The sequence below is a fragment of the Ursus arctos genome, unplaced genomic scaffold (assembly GCF_023065955.2).
Source record: "Ursus arctos isolate Adak ecotype North America unplaced genomic scaffold, UrsArc2.0 scaffold_1, whole genome shotgun sequence".
NCBI lineage: Eukaryota > Metazoa > Chordata > Mammalia > Carnivora > Ursidae > Ursus > Ursus arctos.
This window is the reverse complement of record NW_026622763.1, coordinates 61,051,825-61,068,495: the sequence shown is the minus strand read 5'-3', so window position 1 is coordinate 61,068,495 and position 16,671 is coordinate 61,051,825. Positions and strand designations below refer to the sequence as shown.

Genomic DNA, 16,671 nt, shown 5'->3' with positions numbered 1-16,671 from the left:
AAATAAGGTGAAATTTGATTGGCCATTGAGGAACGAGCCCCGATTGGATGCTGTTTTCACTTCCGGTCAGCCGAAAATCTGCATTATTTCCCCTGGCTCCAGGAATCCGCTGAGAGTTTCTTTTTGTTGCTGCTTAAATCTAGCTTTATTATTCATGCTAAAACGGGAAAATAGAAGACTTAATTGGAGAGACGACTGATATTTTCTCGCTCTTTAAATACAGTGATTTTCTGGCTATGCTGGGTTGGTGTCACTTGTAGAGACCATAAACTAAACGGGTTGAAGGAGGGATAGCTGCTGCTTTCAGGCTGAGGGGGAAGTTGTAGTGCAAAGTGTTCCCTTCCGCGGAACCTTTCTTGTTCGCTTGTTTTAAAACTAACGCGCTGGTGCTGTAAGTATCAGGGATAGTCTTAAACCTATGTTTTGTACGTTTTGTGCTGTTACTGTTAACGGGCGGTTGGTGCATAAATACTGTTGTGTGAGTTTGTGAGATAAATCCGCAAAAATGCTTTTTATAATTTAAGTTCCTATATGTGGTTGAGAGGAGCTTGGAACATGTTTTCTAATTTATTTTCCGTTTTCGCTATCGGTAGAGTCCTTTATGCAGTGAATATACGCTCTTTGTAAGGCATTTCCCCAAGTCTATCGGACATAGTTTCAGAGAAATGGGTACGCAGGCATGCGAATTTATGAAACAGATCAGTTATGGAATGATGATTCTGCTTACAAAAGAATGGTTTGTTTTGCAAAAGAAATAACGAGATTAAATAGGAGTTTTCCTTACCCCTCTTAAAATGCAATTTTAGATAGTGTTACACACAATGTGTATTTACACATGTATAAAGTGAAAAAGTTGCACTTAATGAAAACTTCCCAACACTACATATCAAAGTTTTTGTTGTTTTGAAGTTTTCTGATGTGGAATTAAAAAAACCAAATTTGTCCCTGTTGAACGGTGAGATATAAGCCCAAGCTATCTACAAGGCACTCCAGAATGAAGAACTGAGAAAATGATTTGCACCATTTAAACGATAACAGGTTCATCAAAATCAATTCTAGCTACACATTATTTCATATGTTTATCATACAACAATAAAAACTATCAACTATTGAGCACTTCCCACTTGATAGGAACTGTGCTTGCAAGCAGTTTTTAGATTCTCAGGGCTATCCATCAGGTGCTTAATGATGCTTTACACACATTATCCCATTTGATCTCACCACAAGTCTATCACGAATCATCTACATTTTACAACTGAGCAAACTCAGATGCAGGGAGAGCAAATAACATATCTTACACTTCGCAGCTTCTAAGTTTCTAACTACAAATAAAACCTAGATTTGTTTTAGTCCAATGCCTTAGCTCTTATTTTCTTTGAAGTGGTGCCCCATTCCCCAAAAATGATAGCTAACGAATGTTTTATTGAGTATCTGCTATGTGCCAGACACTGTCACAGTCACTGGGGATATAGCACTGAGTAAAAAATAAAAGTCCCCTCTTTCATGGAGCTTGTATCCAAGCGGAGGGAACAGACAATAAATAAACATATAACCTTGTTAGGTCATGATTTAGGTGCTAAAAAGAAAAATTAAGTGAAATAAGGAAACAGAGTGAAAGGGCAATGAACTATCTGCTATGGGTCAGTGAGAGAAGGCCCCTCCGATAAAGTGAAATTTGAGCAGAGATTTGAATAAAGTTCAAGAGCCAGACCCTCCCAGCCATCTGGGAGAAGAGTTTTGCAGATGGAAGAAATAGCGAGTGCTGAAACAGAAGTGTACTGGTGGGAGGAAAGAGATGGAGATATACCAGAAACTTAACAGGTGGCTAATGTAGCCTTTGGGTGTGAGTAAAGGGAAGAGAAGTAAGAGATGAGGTCAAGAGAAAAATGATAAAGACTTTGGGTTTTATTCTGAGTGAGATGGGAAGCTACTGGAGGGAAACGGGGAGAGAAGTGGTGGATCCTGTGTTGAGCTGCCCAGATGCTCCTTCAGTGAATGCCTTTTGTCTGGTAGTGCTTTTGACAGTCCCCTTAGGGACTGACTCAACTGCAGAGGGCTGCCTTGCCTTCGGTTGTGCCTTTCACAGGGTAGACCACATCTGTGACTGATTGATGAGAAAGCATAAATGCCTGGCCATCTTCACCCAATTTGAAACAACTCTGAAGGGCACTGTAGCTCTGAAGCCCAACATGTAGTTGGCCAAGCCTGTCACTGGGCATGCGTAACTTCTTGACTTCTCTGTCGGCCCAATCCTGATCCTTCTCTTCACTTCCGCAGATGTTGATACCAAGGACAATCCTTTAAAAAGTCCTGCATGTCAGAACCCTACCGCAGTCTGCTTCCAAAGAAACCCAATCGGTGACAAGCGACATGAAATTATGCTTATGCTGCAGAAAGATCTTTCTGGCTGCTGTGAGGAGAGGGGGTAAAATGGAGGCAGGGAGATTTGTTAGGGGGCTACTGCAATGGTCCACATGAGAGAAGACAGTTGCTTGGGCTAGAATGGCAGCAGAAGGAGAAGAACAAGTAGGCAGATCCTAGATAAATATGAGAACCATGCCAAGAGGATTTATTAGCAGATTAATGTGGAGGAGAGTGGGATAATTACAAGGATTTTTGGCCTAAGCAACTAATGAGAAGATATGCCATTTGCCAAGAAAGGGGTGATGTGGAGATGAAAAGACATGTTTGGGACATGTTAAGTTTAATATGCCTATTAACCTAATAGATGTGTCAAGTGCATAGCTGCACATATGCATCTGGACTTCATAGAAAGGATCTCTGCCAGAGGTGTAGGCTTTGGAATAATCAATAAAGATGTCTTTTAAAGCCATGGCACTAGGTATGATCTAGTAGTGAAAACTGATAGAGAAGCCTGATGTATTCCTTCATTCAGGGGTGAGGGAGATGAGGAGGATCCAGCAAAGGAGACTAAGAAGGAGAGGTTCAGAAGATAGGAGGGAAAAAGGAGAAGTCAGAGAGTGCAAATGAAGAAAGTGTTTCAAGGAGGACAATGTGATCAACTGCCAACTGCTGCTGATAGTGTTAATTAAGATGAAGACTGAGCACTATTACTGGACTTAAAGTCCTCCTCAGCGGGAACAGATGCTATGTCCCAACACTATAGGAATAATATCTGATTCAATCCTCATGACAACCCAGTGAGGTAGATAATTATCTACTATGTTTGCAAAGAAAACAACATTTAATTTGGAACATAAGGACCTAGCCTTTGGTCACAGAGTTTGGGTTTGTTTCTAAGAGTCTAATAACAAGGATGAATACAGTTCCATCTTACTCCAAAGCCCACACTCTTTGCACTGCATCACTCTGTAAAGGATGGATAGAATTGATTACTCATTCATACCTCTGGTCCTGGTTGATTATACTGTAATACTAACATGCCTGCAGTAGCACTGGACCCTTAAACACTAATTCTACTCACTGACTCTACCCAACTCAGCCCTTCATTTTACATAACAACAACCAAGGTCCAGAGAAGTAAACTGATCTTTCTAATGACACATTGCTCGTGATCCCAGCACTCTTGACTCGATATCTAATTCTTGTTCTACTTCACTATATGGTTTTCCAAAAAGTCCTTCAAGGGCAAGACTCACACTTAAGGGCTCACATGGTCCCCTGCGAGAATGACACACACAGTCGTGAAGCATTTCATATTTTTAAAAAGTGGTTATTTAAAACTATATTAATTAATTTGGGATGAGACTATGTAGAGTGAAAGGATTTTTTCTGGTATCTGAGAGGTCGCTCATTTGATGATAGTTAAGTCTTTTACTCCTGATGCTTCGATTTAAAAGACCAAGATTGAAAGACTTCAGATTTTAAAGATTTGGATTTACATACATTGATAAATAAGTATTTAGCATGAAGATAGTAAGGCATATTGGATCAATGAATATAGGGAAAAAATGCAAATTTCACAACTCTTTCCATGCTGAAATTCTAGGAAGCAGACTGTAAGAATAGTGAAGTGAAAGTCAGGGAATAAAGGTTATATTAGATTTTTTGCTGATCTCGGTTTTTGATCTTGTTAATTTTTCAAATGAAGAATATTCCCCAGCTCTAAAACTACATGATGACTCAGTTTGAAAAAAGCAGCAAATAATGAGAAACTTTACATGACTATTTTTTATGGAAAGACCACAAAAGATGATATGCTGTTCTATAGTTGTACTATACCTTTTATGTACTTTTTAGCAAGTATAAAGTATTCGTCTACTAATCAAATATGTTAAAATTGCTGTCTTGGGGAAAAAAGAAAAAACACATTTTGGTTTTGTTTATTTAATGTATATTTCTTGTGTTTCTATAAAACAAATCAAGGTTCATAACTTCCTTTAAATATACTTTTAAATACATATGCATTAATTAGTCTAAGAAATTTAACTATGCTGCATAAGAAAAGGTTTCTTTTTGCATAAGAAAGAGCCCAACAGTGCTTCAAAGCTAAATGGGGCTTAATCATCAGTGTATTCAATGTTTGAATGTCCAAGGAAGCCTTATTATTCTAGTTTTAGTTATTCTTACTAATGCTATTGAATTTAGGACCTCATATTGTACCCTATTCACAAGGAAACCTTTGAAGTTTCCAAGAAAAGTATAAAAAAATCAAATTATGGAGGAAAAAGTTTTCTTGTTGGCTAGTAGAATTGATTTAAAATGTTGGAGGAAGGAGGGCTATAAATCAAACAGAATTGTATGTCAGTAAATACTGAAGCTGGGTGACGGGTACGTGGGGGGGGGGGTAATTTTACTATCCCTTCTCCTATTTGAAAAATTGAAAATATCCATTACTGAAAAATAACCAAATACATAAAATAAATAAAAACAAGTTAACTTTTATCAGAACATATACCTTTGTGGGGAGTCTGGGTGGCTTAGTGAGTAAAGTGTCTGAGTATTGATTTTGACTCAGGTCATGATCTCAGGGTTGTAAAATCATGCCCCATGTCAGGCTCCACACTGGGCGTGGAGCATACTTAAGATTCTGTCTCTCCCTCTCCCTCGCCCCCCCCCCCCCCAACTTTCTATCTCTTAAAAAAAAAAAAAGAATATATACCTTCGTGATCTGAAATTGGCCTGTGTCTTGGGAATTTAAGCATCTTAAAAATTGTATTTATTGAAGGAGAAACAAAAGCAAAAAAAAAAAAGAAAAGGAAACAAGTGAAAAAAAGGAAAGAGAGGCCGGCAGAGAAAGACTAACCAGAAAACTATGCCCTAATATTATTAATACTATTATTAATAACTAATTATTATTAATATTAATAATTATCAGTATTAATATTATTGAATGCTTTGGGAAAAACAACTCAATAACTATTTAATAATATACTCTGGGTTTTTTTTACTTTCTTATCTTTAAAAATATATTTTATTTATTTTTTGAAGTAAGCTCTACATCCAACATAGGGCTTGAACTCATGACCCCAAGATCAAGTCACGCGCTGTACTGACTGAGCCAGCCAGGCACCCCATCATACTTCCTTATTTTTGCATTTCTACTTTAAAGAGGAGTGATATCTAAGAAGTGTATCCTCATTATTCATTTTACATGGGAAGTACGTTATTAGTCTTTAAGCTTGATTCAGGCTACTGTTACAATGTTTTTAAAAAGTGATTTTATGTCTTTATACAATATAACATTTTAAAATGTCTAGAGTTTGCAGGTCCTTTCACCATCAGAGATCAACACTGCATGGAGTTTTATTATTATTTTACAAAAAGAGAGGAACAATATAACTTAATTGTGCATGTGTGCATGGGCTGGTGTGCATGTATGCCTATGTATGGCTATTTATGTCTTAGTAGCATAGATGACTTGTAACTCACAAGCTGTAGAGTCACACAATGTGTGCTCATCTCCATGGTAACCATTTCTAAGATAAATGCACTTCTGAACAATGATCCCAAAATAGTCTATTACCCATTTTTGTAGATTTCCATTGTAGCAGCAAAAAATAATTTTGAAAAATGTTGATCCATTCCTTAATCAACAAAAATAGAAACAATGAACACGTATCCAAATCTGTGCAGAAACTACGGTTAAGTGCAATTAACAATTTCTATAATAAACTCAAGATTTTGTTTGGTCTCATTTTCATTTTATGGATTATCTATACCTACTGCTTCTCCTGCAACTTTTGGCTTCCTACACTTTAGCCATTTATCCTTTTTGAGAGTTCTTGGCTATAGAATGAAGAGGAAGAAATGATCGATCTTGCCAGTCTCTCCTAGCTCTAAGATTTCATGATTTTATGATTTCTCTACTCAACTTGAAACCTCATGAGAACATGAGCTTGGAAAATAAAAACAATTGAAATCTAAGTCAGGCAATTTTTTTCTCCTTACTAGGTTAGATAAAGGAGAGGTTTTTGTTGTTTTTTTGTTTGTAAGAGTCTTCTTTATTAGCAATGCACCTTTTTACACTTTTTTTAAAAAGTGGTTTCATGCTCAACGTGGGGCTTGAATTCATGACCCTGAGATCAAGACCTGTATGCTCTACTGACTGAGCCAGGCAGGCACCCCTATAAAAGATTTTTATTTTATTTTTTAATTTTTATTTATTTTTTAAAATAATTTTTTATTATGTTATGTTAGTCACCATACAGTATATCCTTAGTTTTTGATGTAGTGTTCTATGATTCATTGTTTGCATATAACACCCAGTGCACCATGCAATATATGCCCTCCTTACTACCCATCACCGGCCTATCCCAATCCCCCACCCCCCCTCCCCTCTGGAGCCCTCAGTTTGTTTCCCAGAGTCCATAGTCTCTCATGATTCATTCCCCCTTCTGTTTACCCCCCCTTACAAAAGAGAGTTTTAAAACTATTTACTATAATCACTGGATTGCTGTTCTTACAAATTCCAAATTTTTAGTCTTTTTTCCTTTATAAATTGTCTACATTTTCTTAACGTTAATTAGAATATCTTAATTTTCTAAAATGAGGACAAGTTGAATGGAGTCCTTGCATTGGGGAAAATCCTTTCTATGGTTTCAAAGATGCTCATTTCACAAATACTCCTCCACATTTTCTCTGTTGGAGTTTCAATATCTGAGTCTCCAAGGGATTGGGAAAGTCTCTGTGACCCTCAGATGGGCTGCATCAGAATAGAGAGAATGGTAAAAAGCAGGGCTGATTCTACCCAACCCATTTTCAGTTCCTGGGAAATGGAAGGCTGATTCCTTGGATTTTAGTTTCTCCACCACTCCTCCTCCCCCACCGCAACAACCTCCAGGCCCTGTACATTCTTTGTCCTCCAAGATTTGTAAGGATGGGGAAGAGGTAGTTTTCCTAAACTTTAATTTAGAGCAGCCTGTGGCAGAATTGTAGCACCATACTTGTCCTTGAGAGCAATCCTTACGCTAGGCCCAACTCCTTTAGAATTCTTTTTAAATAGTTTCCTTCCTTTGGAGAATCAAGTCTTCTCTCAGAGTTCATCTGAATGCTGATATGTCCTCCTCTTCTGTTTTCTTCAGTGAGCAGAAACTTCCTCTTTCTCTTATCCGGTCATAGGTGCTTCTAACAGCACACCGTGGCCAGACCACCGAAACCATCACTGTTATTCTTGCCAAACCCAGACTCCCTCTCAAACAAACTAATTCCTCTCAGGTCTTCCCCTTCGGTACAAGGCTGCCTAGCGACCTGATCTATGCTAACAAAGGAAAAGAGGGACTGGAGAATTTGTGTCTACCTTTTGGATACAAGTATATTTTAAAAGCAACCTTTGCAATCAGTGCCATTACATTTTTTTGGCTCACCTCAAGAATGTTGGGGACTTTAAAAAGGTAGGACAGCACCACAGAATGCCTACAAAAGGCATAGTTTGTGCAATGGCCTCTTCAACCAATGAAAGGGATGATTTTAGCATTGGGCTTTGTGTGTGTCTAGAGAATACAAAGAACCCCAAGTGGAAACTTCATTTTAGTTCCCACAGGTTAGTGGATTTTGTATCCCAGAAGTCCAGCTCTATCAGTCATTGTCCAGAGGCCAAGTGGGACTTGAAACAACCGTGCTTGTCTTGTCTTGACCCTTTTTTTTAGACCTTCAAGCTTCCAAATACCCCTCCCTCGCTGAAGGCCCATTTATCTGAATTACTGAATCTTGGGTTATGACCCAAGTACTTTCAAAGGGGCCTGAGAGTATTAGTTTAGTATTTCACCCACTTTCTCTTTTCTGCTAAGAATCTGAACTGAAGGTAATACTATAATACTTTAAGTGTCAAGAGCTTAGAGTGTTACTCGTATCCCATCTGGTTGGTGATCTTCACGCATTTATTATAGGGCCTACTTTACCAACAAACACACACCTTGTAGTTCTCAAAAACTAGTAGAGGACCAAGAACTTCTACACAAGCCTCAGCTAGCAGCAGATATATAACAGGTTTTAGTAAGACCTGTATATCCTTGTTTTCTTTCATTGACATAGAATTGCTTAGAAATTTCTTGGTATGGATATGCTATAGTTCCTGTATCTATAAGAATTTAGGTTGTATCTAATCTATGTTGTTATAAATAGTATCCTTACACACAAATTATTTTCATTTTGGATTTTTTTCTTAGGGAATGTTTCCAGGAGTCAAATATTCAATTTTTGACTCCTGGAAACATTCCAATTTATATATAAATTGAGTATAAATTGAATATATAAATATATATATAAATTCAATATCTATATCTATATCTATCTATCTATATATCTGTATTTAGAAGTCTTGGATATTTTGTGGCGCCTGGGTGGCACAGTGGTTAAGCGTCTGCCTTCGGCTCAGGGCGTGATCCCGGTGTTATGGGATCGAGCCCCACATCAGGCTTCTCCGTTAGGAGCCTGCTTCTTCCTCTCCCACTCCCCCTGCTTATGTTCCCTCTCTCGCTGGTTGTCTCTATCTCTGTCGAATAAATAAATAAAATCTTAAAAAAAAAAAAGAAGTCTTGGATATTTTAAAGGATTTTCGCACATATGTCCAAACTGATCTCCAAAAGGGTTACAGCACTGTATAAAAGTGGTCTTTTTTTGCAAAACCAGCTTATTTTTAAACTTAATTTTTCTTGTTTTCCAAAGTATGAAGTTTTGCTGCTCTAAATTTTGGAGATCTCCTTTTTTCCCATATTGTAAATTCATGAAGAAAATGCAGTTTGGATTTTTTGTGTTATAGAGAGGAAAAGGCATTTGATATTATGGACAACACAAAATTATAAAGATTAATATTTCTTTCTTTTATTGTAGCTCTTTCTCTTACAGTGAATCTTAGGCTTGAGTTAAAATTTACTACAGAAAAAATAAATGAGGAGTATACTTATCAAGCTTGTCAATATCATAAGTTAAACTTCCCAAAGCTACAGCTAAAATTGCCAGAAAAAATGGTATTCCATGATTTTTGGAGATGAAAAAAGGAAAAACTATTCTTAGACCGAGTTAGTCAAAATGATTTTGTAATTTTCTTGTCAATTAGTGTAAATATCTAGCAAATGTTTAATACTAACCCGAAAAAAGTTTTGATTAATAATATATTTTGCTATGATGCTGAATATTATCTGATTTTAAAAATGTGTGGGTTTTTTTTGTTTTGTTTTTGCTTTTTTTTTTTTTTTACTTACACCTACGTACCAGCCAGAGAGCTTTCTACATGAGCAAATTCTCATAGTCAAAGTTGCCTGAGATCAAAATTTACAGAACAAGCCCTGGGTAAGTATTATCGTAGACAGGACAGGTAACACAAGTCCTGTTGGCTTTGTGCCTGCCAGTCCTCAAAGACTTGTGAATCACTTAGAAGAAAAATATGTCATTGTTAATAGGTGATTTATCTTTCTTCCAACCCAGTGACTCAGCACAGTGAATGTACTGGGTGCATTCTTTATTTGTTTGTCTGATCAAATGAAGATTGAGGGAGCAGTACTCAGATAACTGTGATAATCACATGCTGTTAGCTTAGTTTCAGTTTGGTAAAGAGATATGTATTTAACTGATCTTAGTTAAGTTTTACCACTTGGTTTGGCTATTGCTAGGCATGCCACTTTGATATTTATCCTCACAGTCTCCTCTTTTAAAAATCTGTCTAAACATTACCACTAAAAATGTGAAAATAAAATTAACCCCACTTTAAGAATACTGTTGATATTCAGGTCCCTCCCGAGGGAACAATAATTAGTTGACTTTTTTTTTTTAAGATTTTTTTTTTAAGTAATCTCTACACCCAACATGGGGCTTGAACTCACAATCCCAAGATCAGCATCAAATGCTCCACCAACTGAGCCAGCCAGGTGCTCCTAACTAGTTATCTTTAAAAAAATAATTCAAAGTGGCAGGATGGGGTAACTGGGTGATGGGTATTAAGGAGGGCACTTGATGGAAATGAGCACTGGGTGTTGTGTGCAACTGATGAATCACTAAATTCCACCTCTGAAACTAATAACACACTATATGTTAATTAAATTGAATTTAAATTAAAAAAAGAAAAGAAATAATTCAGTGATCTCTTCAAGAGTTCCTAGTTATTTATTATTTATGTTATCATTTATTATTTATCATAAATTTAAAAATTCTGGTTTAAATTATAGACAAATTAAAACTCTCTACATTTAAGTTTTGGAAATGTTAAGTGTCAAATCTGGGTAATGTGTACATGGAGGTTATTATACTCTTCTTTACTCTTTTTATGTTTGAAACCATTTGTAATAAAAAGTTAAAATTTAGAAAAACCTTCTCTTTGAATAAATACCTTGTGAAATAAAAGAGACATAAAAGAAAAATAAATCTTTCACATGAATTAAGTTAATCTGTTTCTCATGGAGGTAAGGGGAAAATAATCCCTTCATCCTAGTATTTGGTTGTATTTTTACATGACCTCAAAGAATCTGAGTCACTTTACCTAACTCCGACAATCGGATAGTCAAGTCCATTGCTTTGTATCAAACTGTTATTTAATGTTAAATGATGCTGGTAGTGGTGGTGGTTGCATTTACTTTATATTTACATTTTGCTTACCTGGAAAAGCATTAGCAGTGTGAAATATAGGGCCAGTTATATGCTGGTAGAGTGGGAATTTGCCACCTGGCATAGAATCCAAGAGAGGGGTTATTTCACTAACAAGAGTACTTTATCAACATTCAGAGTCATGTTAATGTCCACGTATTTGAAAACCAACCAATAGTGGATTTTCTTAGAATTCATTGCTTCTTCCATTTTTGTGAGCCTTTCATGTATCCTATGTCCATTTCTTTCTCAAGTTAAGTTTTCGAAGTCTTACTTCTTATGAATAGAGTATGAGTAGGGTGTATCAGCAACAGATTTCCAAATGTGCTGGTTTATACTGAGCAGCTTTGAAAACTGAAAAGCTGGCTGAGTCTGCTTTAAGCAGCAGGTTTCTGAGACTAAATATACAATTTTTCTGCAATCATTCGGAGGCCGACTAACTATGGTTTATGTAATGTGCAGAAGCCACGGGATCTCTTTAAAACACTGCACGTTTCATTAAGGAGGCAGCCAACCCTGTATTACATATAACAATAGGAGAAAGGGATATGTAGGCAAATGATAACTTGCACACAATTCAAAGGCTTAGTGCTAAACAGCGGTTTCCATCTTTTCCTTGCACTCAACTGTTTAGTCAAGGTATTCAACTGAAAGAAAAAACAACTTGAGTTTTCTGCTTTCAGTTCCCCTTCCCACCTTCTCTTGTAGGTGCCAAAGTTCTGGCAACCAGAGGAGGCAGATAACTTGAGTCATCCATCTGCAGTGGGATATTTAGTTCTGATATTAGCCTGATAAGATTACAAAGGCTACCCTATGACGTCTGTGGAAAGATTATCATGGAGTTGGTCGTAATGCATTGAAGTGATAAGGAGAAATACTTTTTAGGGTGCTTGGGTGGCTCAGTAGGTTGGGTGTCTGACTCTTGATCTCCGCTCAGGTCTTGATTTCTGGGTGGTGTGAGTTCGAGCCTTGTGTTGGGTTCTGCGTAGGGCTCCACACTGGGCATGGAGCCTACTTTAAAAAAAATGGAAAAATACTTTTTACATCTCTGGACAATGGTCTAAAAAGTTTGTCTTTTAACATTTATGTCAGGTTAAACCTGGACACCTAGCCACATGATTACTTGGGTATATAATTGCACCTGTTATGCCTTTTCAGGTGGACTCATTATCATCCAAAATGGTTCTGAATCTTGGGTCTGTGAAGCTGCATAGAGGCTTTAATGAGTCCATGAACTCTTTAAAATTGTGCTAAAAATGTGTATATTTTTATGGATAGGATGCATAGCTTCATTAGATTTACAAAGGGGTCCAGGATCCAAAGTTAATTAGGAACCTTAGAAACAAGAATTAATTTGGTCTGTACACATCAACACATAAAGAAAAACTGATTGCAGCTTTGTTTTGTTTCTGCTTCAACTCCTTGGAGGACATCAGTAAAAATGAGTTTTTCACTTCATTCCTTTCTTTTGATTCAGTTCATGGGCTTTAAGTTTATCTCATCCTCTCTTAAAACAAGAGAGTGACCGAGACTAATTCCGTTATTTCCAGAATTGATTACACAGCCAAAGTTCTCTTCTGATGTTTAGAAATTCTATAGTTTATAATTAAGTGGCTACAATTTTAGCTGATATATTAGATGACAGAACCACGTAACTATTTTCTATTTAAATCAATTTACAAGTGTTTACTGTTCACATCAAACTATTCCAAAATTAAAATCTGACACAAGAAAGTATTTATATATATACATGTATATGCAAAAGTTTGCTTTAATATGCTCCTAATATTTTAAATGTGGAATCTACTGTATAAAATAAGTGATAATATACAACTAGTTAGGAGAAGTGGTTTTCCTTTCTTTATAAACTGAAAGTTAATTGCTTATCCTATCATTTCAAATATGGCACAAATAAAGACCATTAGGAATGGGAGAAATACAAAAAGTGTGAAAAATTTGAATAAATTCTGATTCTAAATTTTTGTTGTAAAAATAGTAATCAGTTGAAGTAATTACAAATAATAGAAGAAATGGTCAAACTTTAACATGCAAACAATCCAGGTGGGGGAGTTGTATATTCATAGCTTTAAAGTAGAAAAAAAAAAAAAGGATTTGACAATAGCAGCTTGGTTTTTATGATAGTGGTTAAGTAACACTGGGTTTGAATTTAAGTGGGAATACAAACTTGAATTTAAGCATCAGCGAACACCTGACTTATTATAAACATTTAGACTTCAGTGATGTTTTAATGGAGGAAAAATCATCTTATAATGAGTTTATAATATTTTAGCATAATGTATATTTTATATTAAGAACAAATTTAACATCCTTAACATTTGCACATAATCAACACTTAGAAGCTTAATGATTTTGGTGTGTGTCTAACATGAAATAGTGAAAATATCATTTTCAGAAATTATTACTTTGAAATAAGAATTTGTCAAGCAACTCAATGTTAATACAATTAGGTAGGCTTTTTATTTTTTTGTCGAATGGTAAAGCTCGAGTTAGCTATGTTATTCCCTAACCACTTCTTCAACTCCTTTGCTACTTTCTCTCTCCTTTGCACTCACCTAAAAAAAGAAAAATCCACAAACTTCCATCTTTTTTTGTGCCATTATCAATACAGAAAATTACACAACTGAGCAGAATGGGACAGTAATAATAATAATAGCCATAATAATGGTAATGACCATTAACATTTATTCTCACTGAATTGTGTAAGGTACAGTGCTAAAAATTATTTCACGCATTCCTCACAATAATCTAGTAAGGTAGGTACAATTATACCAATTTAAGATGAAAAATTGAGATTTAGAGAGCTTTAGTTACATGGTCGAAGTCACATTGCTGTATGTGGCAAAGGCAGGATCCAACTCTATCAGTCTGACCTCAGAGCTTAGGCTTTGTTCTGCTAACCATTTAAATACATAACACCAAACTCAAATGAACATTTAACATCTTCTGACACATGACGTTCTATTTAGGCTAATGAACTATTTGTTATGAATATGAATCACATTAATGCCTGAAAAGCACTTGGAATAGAACATGACACGTAGCAAGTACCCAGTAAATGTTAGCTAATATCATTACCTTGTCTCTCCCTACAACCCCCAATCAAATATCAGTCTGGCTCTATATTATCTGCTTCCCCATCATCTCTTTCCTTCCTGTTCTACCAAAGCTTCTGCTCTTTTTTTTTTTAAATATTTTATTTATTTATTCATTTATTTGAGAGAGAGAAAGAGCACGCACATGTGCCAGACCAGGGTGGGGTGAGGGGTAGAGGGAGAGAGAATCTCAAGCAGACTCCATGCTGAGTGGGAAGTGGGGGGGAGGGTGGGGAGGCACAGCAGGGCCTGATCCCTGAACCCTGAGATCAAGACCTGGAGCAAAACCAAGAGTTGGATACTTAACGAACTGAGCCACCCAGGTGCCCCAAAGCTTCTGCTCTTTTGATTATCCTATTTCCATGCACTGAGCTATAAATCTCTCTTTCTACAGGATAATTTGGCAACTACCACTGAAAATAAACAAAAAGCCCTCCCTCAACCCCTCCAGGTACTGCCCCAGTCTCTGGTCCCTTTCACAATTCTATTCAGTCTCAGTTTGCTGGCTCTCAATTCTTAAAAGTTGAAGTTCCTAAGGGCTTTAGACTAGGCTTTATTTTCCTTTTTAAAATACTTGTTCCAAAAATGATCTCGTCTATTCCCGTGGCTTCAAATAACATCCGTATTGTGATGATCCCAAATTGTGTCTACAGTCTAGGCCATTCCTTGGGTGTCCACTTCAGTATATTCAATATCCTTCCAAATTTTTGCAAGACTGTTTACTTTTGGGGTCGACTAAATGTAAATATTTTGGGTCTTATATGTTCATCTGGAACTTGAGTATCATAATAGGCTTATCCTGTATTCTAATTCAAGTTTTGTTCTAGCATTGACTTTGCCAATTTTCTATGCATTATCATATTTAAAGAAGACTTAAGATTAAACTAAAAAGATCCACTGATATTTGTATACACTGATTTGTATCTCATCATTCACTATTTAAGTGTAAGTCTAAGCATAACACATATCTGAAACAAAACCAAAAAATTCACAAACCCTTTGTACTGTGAAAATAACCAGGAAGAATTAAAATCAATCATAAAATGAAATTTTTCATTACCATAGAATTTTTCTGTAGGGAAAACTGAAGTTCTTTGGAAAGATAAATCTATCATTAGTTTTGCAGAACAGAAACAAATAAACATGTGTGAAGTGCATTATCAAAGATCTTGCAAGCCAAAAAATGAAACTAGTTGGATATGAATGGTCAAGATCAACACTGTAACTTATTTTTCTTTCTTTCTTTTTTGTTTTTTTGAACTTTTCAGAGCAGTTCTATTTCTGGCATCTCTTCTGTGGACTACTGGAGACATCTTACGTTTCATTTAAGCCCGTCTTCGTTACTCCTTTGCAATACCAAGTTGCAGTCTCTGGCTAAGTCTTATCTCCTTACTTCATTTACTACAGATACTGGGATACTGTTGCTCCACCTTTTCCCTATTCTCGTTCCGAATTATTTTCTAGTGGCATAAATTTTCATACCTGATTGTCTTTGGATGTAGGGGAACAGAACTTGCAGTATTGATTTATCATGTATGTTATTGTCTATCCTTTCTATGACCGTTGTTAAACAACAGTGCAATCTTCTATTGTCCTTCTCCACACTTCTTCACTCAGTGTTGGTTCTTCTGTTTGCACGATGGTCCAGCTACATGCAGTATTTAAAACAATTTTTAAAAGTGACAATTCCTTACAAAACTCCATTAACTTTTTAAAAAGATTTTATTTATTTGTCATAGAGAGCAAGCACGGGGAGTGGCAGGCAGAGGGAGAGGCAGGCTCCCTGCTGAGAAAGGAGTCCCATGCGGGACTTGATCTCAGGAGCCTGGGATCATGACCCAAGCTGAAGGCAGGTGCTTAACCGACTGAGCCACCCATGGGTCCCCATTAATTTCTATTTTATATGTGCCTGACCCTTCCCATTGCCTGACTCACTTTTCTCTTTCTGCACTCAATTCTGTCAGAATGTAGCTGTTTCCCAAAGGAAGGGATGGAGGACGGACAAAACCAATACATACCTGTCGCACCATTTTCAGGGTGGGAGAAATCTATTTCTGAAGTCTGATGGGGAAGAAAAATGTTGCATCTGTCTTTAAAAATAAGTGGAACATTACCTTCAACAAGAAACATCCTAATTAAAAGGCTTTATTCCAAGAACTCAAAAAGATGCCTTTTGTCAATTTTTCTCTCTTCTTGCTTTCAGTAAGGAGGCTGGGTCACGTAAGTGATTTTAATAAGTATGCCGAAATATTCTTCATGATTAGCAAAAAGCAATACTGAAATAATTTTCATCCTATTTTCTGGAGAAAACAAAGCTAAAGAAAGCTATCTAAAAAGCTGGTATATTGGGGGAAAATACAACAGAGTCTAGCTGTTATTTGAAGAAAATTTAATGAAGGGATTATTTATAAAGGTTTGGGCACAGTTAAGGGACTTTAGAAGAAACTTTAGAATTATTCACTGGGGTACATGACAAATTTATGCCATGCAACTGATCTTCAGTGACATCACAGTAATTAAGAGTATGCATGAATTTTGGTCAGACTGATAAAGGATCCAA

The 16,671-nt window shown here is 36.4% G+C and overlaps 1 long non-coding RNA gene across 2 annotated transcripts; it reads left to right on the top strand.

The window, feature by feature from the left end:
• Nucleotides 1-9,630: 9,630 nt before the first annotated feature.
• Nucleotides 9,631-16,260, top strand: LOC113248915 (uncharacterized). 2 transcript variants are annotated; one of them, XR_007188419.2, is made up of 4 exons: nucleotides 9,631-9,711; nucleotides 14,506-14,562; nucleotides 15,380-15,964; nucleotides 16,076-16,260. It is a non-coding gene; the product is annotated as an uncharacterized LOC113248915 (long non-coding RNA). The 2 variants fall into 2 exon arrangements; XR_008955937.1 differs by lacking the exon at nucleotides 14,506-14,562 and having other exon boundaries at nucleotides 9,640-9,711.
• The last annotated feature ends 411 nt before the right edge of the window (nucleotides 16,261-16,671 follow it).